This window comes from Cololabis saira, chromosome 11 (genome assembly GCF_033807715.1).
Source record: "Cololabis saira isolate AMF1-May2022 chromosome 11, fColSai1.1, whole genome shotgun sequence".
NCBI classification, from domain to species: Eukaryota; Metazoa; Chordata; class Actinopteri; order Beloniformes; family Belonidae; genus Cololabis; species Cololabis saira.
The window spans coordinates 20,283,242-20,295,657 of NC_084597.1; positions in this window are offsets into that span (position 1 = coordinate 20,283,242).

Here is a 12,416-nt window from a genome sequence, read left to right on the forward strand (position 1 = left end):
GGTTGTGTTGCAGCTACCGGACCTGGGCAGTCATTGAGTAGGCCATGACCTCCTCTGTATCTCCAGCAAAACCAAGGCCATCTGTCCGGTAGCTAAGGCTTGGTCCAAATTGTATATGCCACAGGACAAGCCCAGCAGTAAACCTACCGTACATCTGAATGGATTAATGGTTTTTAAACTGGTCTGCTTAAACTCCAGACCTCCACCCGACTGACATGGTTTGGATGGGGTCTTCAGACGACTGTATCAGCAAATGTCCCTAAAGACCACTAAACTGGTTCCTGCACAAACATGTGAGAAACCAATACGAATAAACGACACCTTTGAGTTACTGCTGCTGAAGTTTCTGAATCACGGGTAGCATCGCCCACATGCTTTTTTCTTTTCCCTTCATTTTATCTAGTAAATAATGAAATGTTGTTGTTCATCTGAGGGTGTTAGTAATTGTTTTAACAAGTACTAACAGATGAGTTTCATGATGCTTTTATGCATGTAAAAGCCGTAGGATTCACAGCAGGGTATTAACTCTTTAGTGCAGGACTTTACAAGGCTTCAGTAATTTACACCATTATTTTATATTCATTATCAATTTTGTAAAGAAGAAGAAACATTTCCCTTCTAGTGAGAAAAGAATGTGGAAGTAAAGTAAATGTTGTTCCTTAAACTAAAAAAAAAAAACATTGAAAAAGTCCAATGTGGTTCCTTGTTTTACATCAAAACGTAAAACAAGAATCATTAAATCATGTGAAGACGCGTGGCCGTATGAAAAGGAAAACAAGGGTTACACATTGCCTTACAGCAATACTCATTTGCACTGTAAGAAAAAAAATAGCTTCAAGTGGTTTGTTTTGAAATTGAACAACCTCTTCTCGCAGGGGCTCGATGTCAGAGAAAAGTGGAGTTTGTGATAAATGGTGTTTTTCACGGCTGCTTGCCTGCACAGGCTCTGTGTGCACGTCTTCCAGTCCTACGACCAATATAGATGTTGGCTGTGCTGGCAAGCTTGCTTTTCGGTTGCACCGTTAAGGTTTCTTTGCCAGAGCGGGAGTTATGAGTCTCCTCCACATGTGCACACTTGTTCCACATCTGCTCCTTTACTTCATAGACAGGCTTACATGTTGGAGAAGCTGTCTTTGGCTTTGTTTCTCAGAAACAGCATCCCAGCACTTCTTTGCACAGACATTCATATTACTCAATTTCCACTTCTGGGAAGGAACTTGCCTTAACTGGATTGTGATTTCTGGGTAAGGAAGTCCTATTGTTTACCTTAACGCTGATCCCACATGCATCAGCTACGGAGCAGGAGCCAGAGCAGTGCGTAGACGCGCCACTAGAGGACACACTCACACAACTGTAAATGCACGTGTAACTATGGAAACAGTCAAATATACAATACAGAAAGATACAGAAAGTGTTGACAAATTACAACATTACAAAGTAAAATTATTTTATAATATATTAACGTTTATTGGTTTTAATATGGCATCACAATCACTAAAAATTAAAATATTGTCACATGCACAATATTTATCCACAGTGATTGAAAGTGGATTTACAGTCACAGACTGCAGTCACGCCTCACTGTTAAACCTGAGGGATGTCCGCCGAGTTTCCGTCTTTTACAATCCTTATCTAATACATTATATCACAGTGGACTGAGCTCCGTGGAGTAAGCGCAGTTGTGAGTGGGTGTGTGAGAGCCATTAAGCCTCAACGGCTCTTGATCCAGTGTTGACACTGTGGCGCGTCAACACCAGAGAAAGTGTTGACATCCAGATAAATCCGGTGCAAATTGCCAGTCTGCTTGTATAGCCAGCGTTTCTGACACCGCTGCTGTCGGGATCAGGACGACCACATTTACATTTAAGCATTTTTCAAAACATTGGATGCAAGGGATTTAGTGTTGACAGTGCAAGTATTTTTTATGATATCAAATGTTCCATTAAGGTGTCCGTGTGCATATACAAACATATATTGAAGACAGTGCTCCCTCTTTTATTTTATGTGGGAGTTCTCTGCGTAGACTTAAACAAATCATCTGATCATACACAGTTTTAAGCAAATACAACCTCAGATGAATGTTTAATAACGTGGGTCATACTATGTACCCCCATACTGCAGGAGCCCTTTGTCATGATAACTTGTAGTTGTTTTGTGTTTGGCTTTATTAGTCTATTAATTGTTGTTGAGGAGCACTTTTGTTCTGTTCTCTTTCACAGCGTTGCTTCAGTTCATTGAGGTTTTCCGGGAGTTGCTCGTGCACAGCTCTCCTAAGCTCATTGGTCTTTCGACCAATTTGTACCAGACCTTTAGCTGGTGGGCAGATGGGTTCATATCTGAACTAGAACAATCTGGTATATGAAGGAGTATATGGTCAACTCGATGACTGCTCAGGTCCTGCAGTTGCAAAGAAACCTTCCGTTACCACACCTCCACCACCGTGCTTCACAGTGGGTGGGAGTTGTTGGTGCTAAAATGCTGTATTTTGCCAAACATTGGCATGAAAGCCACACAGCTCTACTTTGGCCTCATCTGTCCGTAGGACATCATTGCAGAGGTTCAGATGCAGACTCCTTAATGTCAGTTGTGTTGTCCTGTTCTTTTTTATACAGACAAGGTTTTCTTCTACTTTCAAACAAGTTTGTTCAGCAGTCACGAACTTTAACATTTACATGCTCAGTGATGTCCAAATGTATAGCACTTATGTTTTCTTACATTTCTCCAAGCATTGCACAGTCTGACCTTGCCATAAATTTGCTGGGACGTCCACCCCTGGGAAGACTGGCTACCATCTGGAATGCTTTCTGCTTGAGAACAATCTTTCTCACCAAATTCCACATGGTCTGGAAATAAAATGTATAACCCTTTCAAGGCTGTGCAGTGATCTGCAGAGGGACGCGTCAACACTTTGTTTGGCAGAAGGTCGCTCGTGTTTGTGGCTTTTGGTTAAATGGCAATAATGGATCTGCATTTATCTTCAGAGCCTGCATCAGATCGGATATATTTTGTATTTGATTAAGCTGACAAAAAGATGGATTTCCCTTCAGCCTCATTTGAAGACTGTGCTTAGTTCTGAAATAAACAAATCAGTTCGCTAAAACACTGCTAATCTGTTGAATACAGCAGCACAATGAAACTCTCACTTCCCTCACAGTGGTCTGGTGAAACTCAAGAGGCAGTTGTTTTTTTTAAAGACAGAAATGTTTCCGGTGGTTATAATTAGTTTGCATTTGACTGGATCAGCTTAAAGACTGACAGGTAGTCTCTCGCGGAGTTGGAAGTTCCGTCTAAATCTTTTGCACCTTGATACAGCAGGTCATTTAAACATTAGAAACAGCTTTAAGAGTAGGCATTTCCCAGTGAGCTGCAAAAGAACAGGAAAAGTTGCAGCAGAAATATTTCAGGCATGAACTTTGCAGTTCTTTGCATGACTCTCACTTTGTGTTGAGAATATATTCAGAAAAATGACATGTGAATTATTCTTACTAAAACAAAAATAAATGCTTATGGCAGGGGTGTCCAAAGTCGGTCCTCGAGGGCCGGTGTCCTGCAGGTTTTAGATTTTTCCCTGCTTCAGCACACCATGATAAAAGTAGCTGTGTCACCAACAGAGTTGTGCAGACCTTGATGGCAAGCTGGTGACGACCGTTAATCAGGTGTGTTGAAGCAAGGAGACATCTAAAACATGCAGGACACCGGCCCTCGAGGACCGACTTTGGACACCCCTGGTTTATTGTCTGAGATGCTCGCTGGTTATTTTTGTTTCTCTGTCTCAGTAAATATCACAGACGGACATATCCAGTCTCTCCACAGGAGGGCACTGTTTGTTGATGTTCATGAAAATGGCAGCTACTGAGCTTTTCAACCCTGCATTTTGTGGTCAATTATTTCCTTATTGATACTGAACCCAATTTATGAACGAGTTACAAATTATATTACTATGTCATGGAAAATGTATTATCTCCTTTAATGTTTGTTTTGTTTTTGTATGTGAGTTCAAAAACATGATAAAAATCATCCAATTTGGGCTGCTCGGTGGCACAGTGGTTAAAGCAATTGGCCCATGTGCTGAGGCTACAGTCCTCCTGCATCGGTCACAGGTTTGAGTCCCGGCCTGTGGCCCATTGCTGCATGTCATCCTCATTCTCTCTCTCTACCCCCTTCCTGTCTACACTTGAAATAAAGGCCACTAGAGCCAAAATATCTTTACAAATTTACAAATTTAAAAAAATCATCTGATTAAAGTGGGTCTTGTTATCAGGAAACTACAACAATTAGCAGTGATGTGCCATTACTTAAGAAGAAACAACAACAAACTCATGCAGCAACGTGAAGTAAGCCCTCAACACTTTTATAAGATTTAAGGGGGTAAGCTGCATCCAGGTGCCGCTGCTCTTTAGCATTTAGGGGGGTTTTTGTTAGGTTTAAACACAGCATTACATAAGATTCATAATGAGAAAAGACACAGAGACTACCTTGGAATGGGTTTTAGCAAACTCCTGCAGGAGGGGGGAGAGCAGAGGAGTGCAGAGCAACGTAGCCCTCATTGAGAACTCCTGAGCTTCCCCAAAGATCCTCCCTCTAGAAGATGCTTTTATTAAGAAACTTTGACAGGAATTGATCATATGCATAGTAAACAGTAGACAGTAGACATTGGGTAGTGGACAATGGGTGGAAGTGATAACGTGTGATTGAGTCCTGACATTACAGTGCTCACCTGTCATAGGACAGTAGTGAGCTGTCACCAGGTCAATTCAAAACCTAGTAGATCAGGAAGTTGCTGATGTGGCTTCTGTTAGCCACTCAGGTGACAGTTTCACATTGACAAAACAAGTTCAAAGGTTGATTTACCTCACATTTCCCTACTCTTGTCAATTTGAAACTTCAACTAAAATCCGTCCATTAGGCTTAGAATAATAGCCTCATAAACATTTAAGGTCAAACATTTAAGAAATAGCTAGGGCTTATCGCGTAATTATATGTCAAGGGAGAGGCGAAAACCCGATTATATGGGGCAAAATTCCTCTCCGACCCTCCTAGTGAGCGATCACTCTGGCCAAGACACATAAAAGCTTAAAACATTTCACAGTAAACAAAATGAAACAATCTATACTCCAGTGTTATCATAAACAGGTTGTCCTCAGTTAGAGTTCGATGGAGTTGTTGGCAATACTGGACTAACTTCCTTAGTCCAGTGGATGGTTGGATGGTTCTTTGGATCATTGCACTTAGACACAGAATGATACACTCAGAACCATACAAGGACAGTAATAATCGAAATCATAATCTAGCCATTATGTCAGTCCAGGGGCCGGAAGTCAGCCAGGACCCAAAAGTGGTCTCCTGCTGAGCGTCTGTCTTCTGACACAACTTTGGCTAACTGACGTAATTCGGCTATAGCTTTGGTAACATTAGCTTCAGCACCAGTTTATGAACGTACATCAGTGTAATCATATTACAACACAGCAATGCAAGTAAAGAGTTTAAGGAACAATTCCTAACATGTCAGCATGAGTCATTAGTGGAAAAGTTTCTTTCATCTCTCGGACTCCTCTCAAGTCTGTTGTCGGAAGTCAGTTTGGGCTAGTCATCTTCAGGCTAGCTTTCACTGCAACTGGTGGACGCATGTAGATCGTTCAGCCATCTTTACTGCTGTCGGTGTCCTGATCTAGACCACAAAGGGGCCATCCTGACGGGGTGATGACCATGTTTTTCGTCTCACCAATCAGGATCTGGATCTGGTTTCAGCAGTTCCTGCTTAGAAGAGAGAGAGAGAGAGAGCAGAAACCAGCAGCCCACAAGAACTTTTGAACATTCTCATGTACATTCCGACTAATGGCCGTCATTCAGGCCATGGCTTTCCTGAGCCTTAATTTAACAGGCCATTAGTTCACTCCAAGAATGAAATCCATATGAACAACTTCAAATGGATAGGTCCTTTCACGACACTGACCTCTCTTAGGCCTCATATTGCCTTGCATATTGTATCTGCAACATGTCGGAAAGACCCTACAAAAATTTTTTAAAGGGTATTTAGTATTTAATTCTTTGTGTACTATACTATTCATCCCTCCTGTTTGAGCTATGGGACTTCCCATGGCTCAATTTATCCACCAGGGGGAACAGGTTTTCGTGTCACCTAGAATTTGAGTTGTATTGTCAACAGAGGTGGGGGTCTCGTTGTCATCACTGCCGAGTCCTGACTTCTTCCCAGATAAGTAAGTGGTTCTCCCACTTCTTGACCTATGCACCCTGGCAAGTCGGCAAGTCTGACTTAATGATTCTCTAGGGTCGGTTATCTCTACGTCCCAGAGAGATCCCCCAGATCCCCCCTCCCATCACCTTAGATTTAGAAGGGGGCAAAACCTGTTAAATTCTGTCTCCTATCTGAGTCAAGGACCACAGAACTCTCCTATTTCAAAATGTTCTCATTGCAATCCAAGTGGGTTATGGTTTAATGAAAGTAACACCACACAAAAACTGTCAGTGCAGCAACTCTCCTGTAACGTAAAAAGTAGTCTTCAGTGAACTTATATATATATAAACAATACGTCATTGTCACAAAACGTTGGACTGAAAGGAAGCATTCTATCAAATAATGCCTTCTCAACTGTTGTTGAGCTCTATTGTAGCACGCCCAAAAGGAATACCAGAAAATTGTCTCCAGATTAATCATATAGTCTTCAGGAGATACTTAATCTTCTGTTTGCATGCTGTAATGCAAATGCAGGCTTTTCTATGAAGACTTATAGAAGTCTTAAGAAAACTGTGGGATAAATTCTGATGTGTAAACTAAGCAGACAAAAACCCACTGAACTTTAAACACAAACTTCAGATCATCTGCATGTGGGTTTTGTGTATTAGTGCATATGTGGAAATTACTTCTCCTCAAACTACACTAAGCAAACTTAATTGGTGCATTTCAGATGAACTCCAAACCTAAATGGTAGCAACACTGATCACAAATATACACATTTTCAGTGTGAATAGGCTAGTATGCACTCAGAGTTCTTCTTTTCTAAAAAGATTGTTCAACGGGTTTGTTTCTTCTCCACACACTCCTTTCCTGTGTAAAATGTCACTGACTGACATGCAAATGACAATAGGCTCATGAACACGCCTCACTCCACTGTATCCAAAACACAGCGGCGCCCATTTTATGGGACAAAACTAGGGCTGAAACGATTCATCGAATAATTCGAGTAATTCGATTATAAAAGATGATCGAGGAATTTTCTCTGCCTCGAGGAATCGTTTAATTTCACCATCTCAAAGCCTCGTATTAGATGGCACTGATGCACCAGACTGATACTGAGGGCCTTCACCATCAGCCGAACCTGACAATTTACCCTCTTGAATTAAGCTTAGCTTTCTATGCTGCAATTCCAATTTATCCCTCTCAATCTTTTGCCTCATCTCTTCCAAAGCCAGTTCTAGCTGCCATTCATGTTTTTGCTTTAACAACAAAAGTTCCTTTTGTTGCTCAAAACTCAAAACAGTATCTGCAGAAACTGAAGAACGAGTCCCCACACCAGGTTTAAGAATTCCTTTCTCCAACAAAACTGCCTTCACACTTTAACAGACTCCTTTAATTTTCTATCTGCTACTTCAAGCTCATACTTCTCAGCAATTAGCAGCAACTGGTCCTTAGTACACTGATCTAATTGTGCTGCTGATGGCGAATCATCAAATTCATCCACTACAGATGCCATGCTACACTATCTAAACAAAGTAACAAAGAAAAAATAAATAAATCAATACTTTAAGTGTTGGAACCACAAACAAAGCCTGGGGGAAAAAATAAACAATGAAAACAGGTAAACCCAAAAGTAAAGAACCAAAAGGAGATGGAGATCCCGGCCAAAAAGAACAAAAGAGGGGTAAGCACAGGGCCAGCCCGCAATGGGCCGTCGGACCATGCACTTTCCCCACTAAAGAAAAACCAGGTAAATCTATAACCTTAAACAAAACCGATAACAGGACTACCGGCAATCTCCAACTCAAACTAAAATAAGAAAACTCTGCCAATATGGACAGAGGAAAACACACCTTCCCCAAGACCAGTCTCAAAGTTCCAACCCTCACCTTATTTATTGCAACCAAAGCATTACAAACCACAAAAACAAAACTTAAGGACAAATGCTTTCCTACTCCCAAACTCCACCGACCAAAAACCTCCTTCAAAACTGAAAATCAGGGAGAGAAGAATCACATGTGGAACTCCCAACACTGGCACCTAACTAATTGGCTTCAACAGGTGCTACCAATAACATAAGATAAGATAAGATAAACCTTTAAATAACTCCAAATACAACTACGGCCAAACTAAAATTCCTAACAGGAACACAAACCATATGCCAGCATCAAAAATCAATAGTCAGACCAAAGGGCGAGCCACCATTTTGTCACACACCGGGCTAGTTAGTGACAAAGAGGGAGTCCACACATGAGTCACCAAATTCAAAAATGTAATTTATTAAATTAAAAATTAAATCAAAACAAACCAAAAGTATATGTAGGTTTAAATGTAGAGTGTCAGTCATGTATTCTGTGTGTGGGTGAATGAAGTATGCTGAGTGCAAGTGTTGTATGCAGGAGGAAAGAATACTTAGTTCCCCATTGGCAGGTGGAAACCCAGAACCAAGCCCCTAAATACCCTGGCTCCCACACACACACACACACACACAGGTGAGGCCAATTGGGCTGACGACCTGCCACAACTTGCATCCAGGAAGCAGAATGACCAATCAGGAGGGAGAGGGGCAGGCCGTCACACGCCCCGACTACATTTAATGCAACACAACATGCTGACGCTGCGCCCAAAATAGATCCATGCCTGTGCCTACATCCATGCGCTGCGCACGTTAAAGGGGGAAGAAAGAGGCGGCGGGCATGTTTGGTTTTTGTAACATGCCATGGTCAGGCAGTCTGTAATGGCCCTGACGGGAGACACATGTAGCTCAGCGTTTAACTTTTATTTTCAATCCACGCTATATTCTTCTGGTCTCTTCTCCCATGTTCCCCTCTAAAGCCAAAATCATTGTCCCGCATTAAATCGACCCAGAGCCTACGCCGCAGCCTACGCCGCTCTCTGGCGAGGGCAGAGAGCGCCGGTCGGGCTGGCGGTGCTGCGCTGCCATGCAGGCTCTTTTGCCACGGCTACGCAGCGACGCGCCCCATTTTACGTTGTTGTAACGTGGAACCATAAATCAGCCCTTACCCGGTACATATACCTCTGTTCCCGCTACAGTTTTAATTAAAAGAAAAGGCAGAAAATGTTAGACAAATAAAAACGTAATAAAGCTAAACTGGGTAGTTTACAATTTCAGCTCTGTAATCATTCATGGATAAAACAAGTAGCGCTGGTGCCTAATGTGCTCCAATACAGCAGGTCTCACAATTTTATTTTGAACACTGCTAATACTTTCACTTAAAACTTAACTAGAACTTAAAATTAGCTTGACACAAATGAAAGTTCAATTGAAACACGTGGAAAAAACACCCAACCTTTTAAGTTATGTGTGACACCAGGTGCAATGGCATTTCTAGGTTAGAAACAAGGACATTTCTTGATAAGATCCACAGCCCTTTGAGTGAAGGCAGTGAACCCAGTCAACGTGTCAAGTTCAGGGTCTTCAAATGCACAGCCATGAACCCACTGCACCACATAACTTAGTCTTAGTGATGTCAACTAACATCTAACATCTTATGTATATTTATAATTTTTCTTTAACTAAACAAAAATATGTTTTATCCGATTACTCGATTAATCAATGGAATTTTCAGTAGAATACTTGATTACAAAAATATTTGATAGCTGCAGCCCTAGACGAAAACACATCCTGATGAAGCTTTGAATCATCAGTATGTGACTTCAAGACAGACAAAGTAAAAACAAATTATTGATTTGCTTCACACTCATGTCACAGTCACCTTTCCATATGATTAAAACATACATAGACCAAAAACAGTATTACAAAAGTGATCTACAATCATTCAACAGTGAATTAACCCCATTTGACAATTCTACATCACTACACCTTCATTCAGGGCTTAGAATGATAGAAAACTATATTACTCAATTTCTCTGCCTCCTCAAGAGGGGAGTTTCTCACTTGAAACACTAAACAAAACACCCTCTGAAGTTCTTGTGTTTTCCAGCAGACAAAAAGTCTCCTTTTGCAGACACAGATCCAAATACAGTTATTTGTATCATTTTAACAAAAACTTCCCCATAGAAAATTTAACACTCACCAGTCTCCAAATGAGAAGACACCTCCTTCTGGATCCACCAAGCCTCATCCCATGCAGCTTCTCGTAGCACTTCTCACACAAACAATCTGATCTGCAGCTGATTACACACAGACACTGACCTTTGGCCTTCTGCAGCCTTTTGCAGCAGGCTCTCTCATCAACTTTCCCAATTTCCCATCAAATCACATTTCTTATACCATTCTTTTTCACAACTTTCATAATTTTATTCTTTTTCTCTTGCTTGCATTTTGAACATTTTGATCAGTTTTTGCTTTTAGCCTTAAATTAATTGATTTTCAATCTTTTAAAGTTCCTGTATATTATTTTGCACAATATTTTTTCACTAGCTTTTATTTCCTAGTTTGTAGGGACGTCTCCCATATTAAGCGTCTTTTAGAAATTATTTTAGGCATAAGTTTCCGTTTAACCACGCATCTGCTATTTTAGCCAGCTATTTTTCTTAACTTTAAGTTTCTTTTAGCTCTTAAGTTTCCCTTTTTGACAGTTTAGCACTGATCTTTTCAGTGAACAATTGAAACTTGACTTCACAATTTTAGAAACCACAACATTGTCCATAAACAGTTTCAGTCATGAACATTAAACAAGAACATTAGACAAAACACACATTGGCCAAAACAAACATACACAAAAAACCTAAAACCCCATTCCAAATAGAAACCTCCTCTCGTTGGGTCCCCAGACCCGTGGGTGTTGGTGAAGTCCATGACTTCTCCACAGTGGTCCAAGACCACAGGCTAACCCCATTAGCCCCATAACCCCATCTATTAAAGTAACACATTTAAATACCCCAGGTATTTATCGAGAGGAGCATTTCTTACCCAGTCTCAGTGCCCCTCCCTGGCTCGAGGAACCCCGTCACCGGGCATCGTCCTGACGCCTCAGATGTAGAGGTCTCGGGTTTCGTGCACCAAAAATGTTAGGTTTAAACACAGCATTACATAAGATTCATAATGAGAAAAGACACAGAGACTACCTTGGAATGGGTTTTAGCAAACTCCTGCAGGAGGGGGGAGAGCAGAGGAGTGCAGAGCAACGTAGCCCTCATTGAGAACTCCTGAGCTTCCCCAAAGATCCTCCCTCTAGAAGATGCTTTTATTAAGAAACTTTGACAGGAATTGATCATATGCATAGTAAACAGTAGACAGTAGACATTGGGTAGTGGACAATGGGTGGAAGTGATAACGTGTGATTGAGTCCTGACATTACAGTGCTCACCTGTCATAGGACAGTAGTGAGCTGTCACCAGGTCAATTCAAAACCTAGTAGATCAGGAAGTTGCTGATGTGGCTTCTGTTAGCCACTCAGGTGACAGTTTCACATTGACAAAACAAGTTCAAAGGTTGATTTACCTCACAGTTTTAACACAATATCTAGAGGGAAAGACATAATCACTATTCTCAGAGAAGCAATCTGGACATCAATCTGGAAATGATTAGAAAACCATTTCCAAACAATTCGCAATTAATTAATACACAATTAATACATATTCATATAATACTTCATTAATTTGTATTTATACAACAAATCACAGCAAACAAAAGTAGATTTATGTAATTTTGAGGCCAGCATTTATATGGGATCAATATGAGATATAAATGGGCTGAAAAATTGGCACCCCAATTCAAGATTGTCCATGGGCTCCATGTTGAGAATTTTCTATAACTGTTATGTTAAGGAACACGTCTGGTAAACAAACACACAAAATTAGTGTTATGGTCCCACTTGGGTTATCTGAGTGAAACCGAGTGGGTAATTCACGTATAGCCAACATGGAGCCAGCCCATTTATTTCTCAGATGGACCCCATATACAAATGCAACGTTGTAAACATAACATCGTCATTAATATTACAGAATGTTATCCCCTTAAATGGCCTTTTATCACTGAAATGACTTGAAACCAGAGTGGTGGTTCTGCAGGTTATTTCTGCGTTTCTATTTCTATTTCAAATATGTTGAAAGAAACTTTCTTCACAGCATCTGTGAATGAGAGTGGTTGGGGCCTGTTTTATGTTGGTAAACCTGACTTAATAATTAACAGCATTAACTGTTCTTTCGCATGCAAAGGATGTACATATTATTTATTTTTTATTTTTATGGCACTAGTGGCCTTTACTGGGAATGTACAGTAGGTAGACAGGAA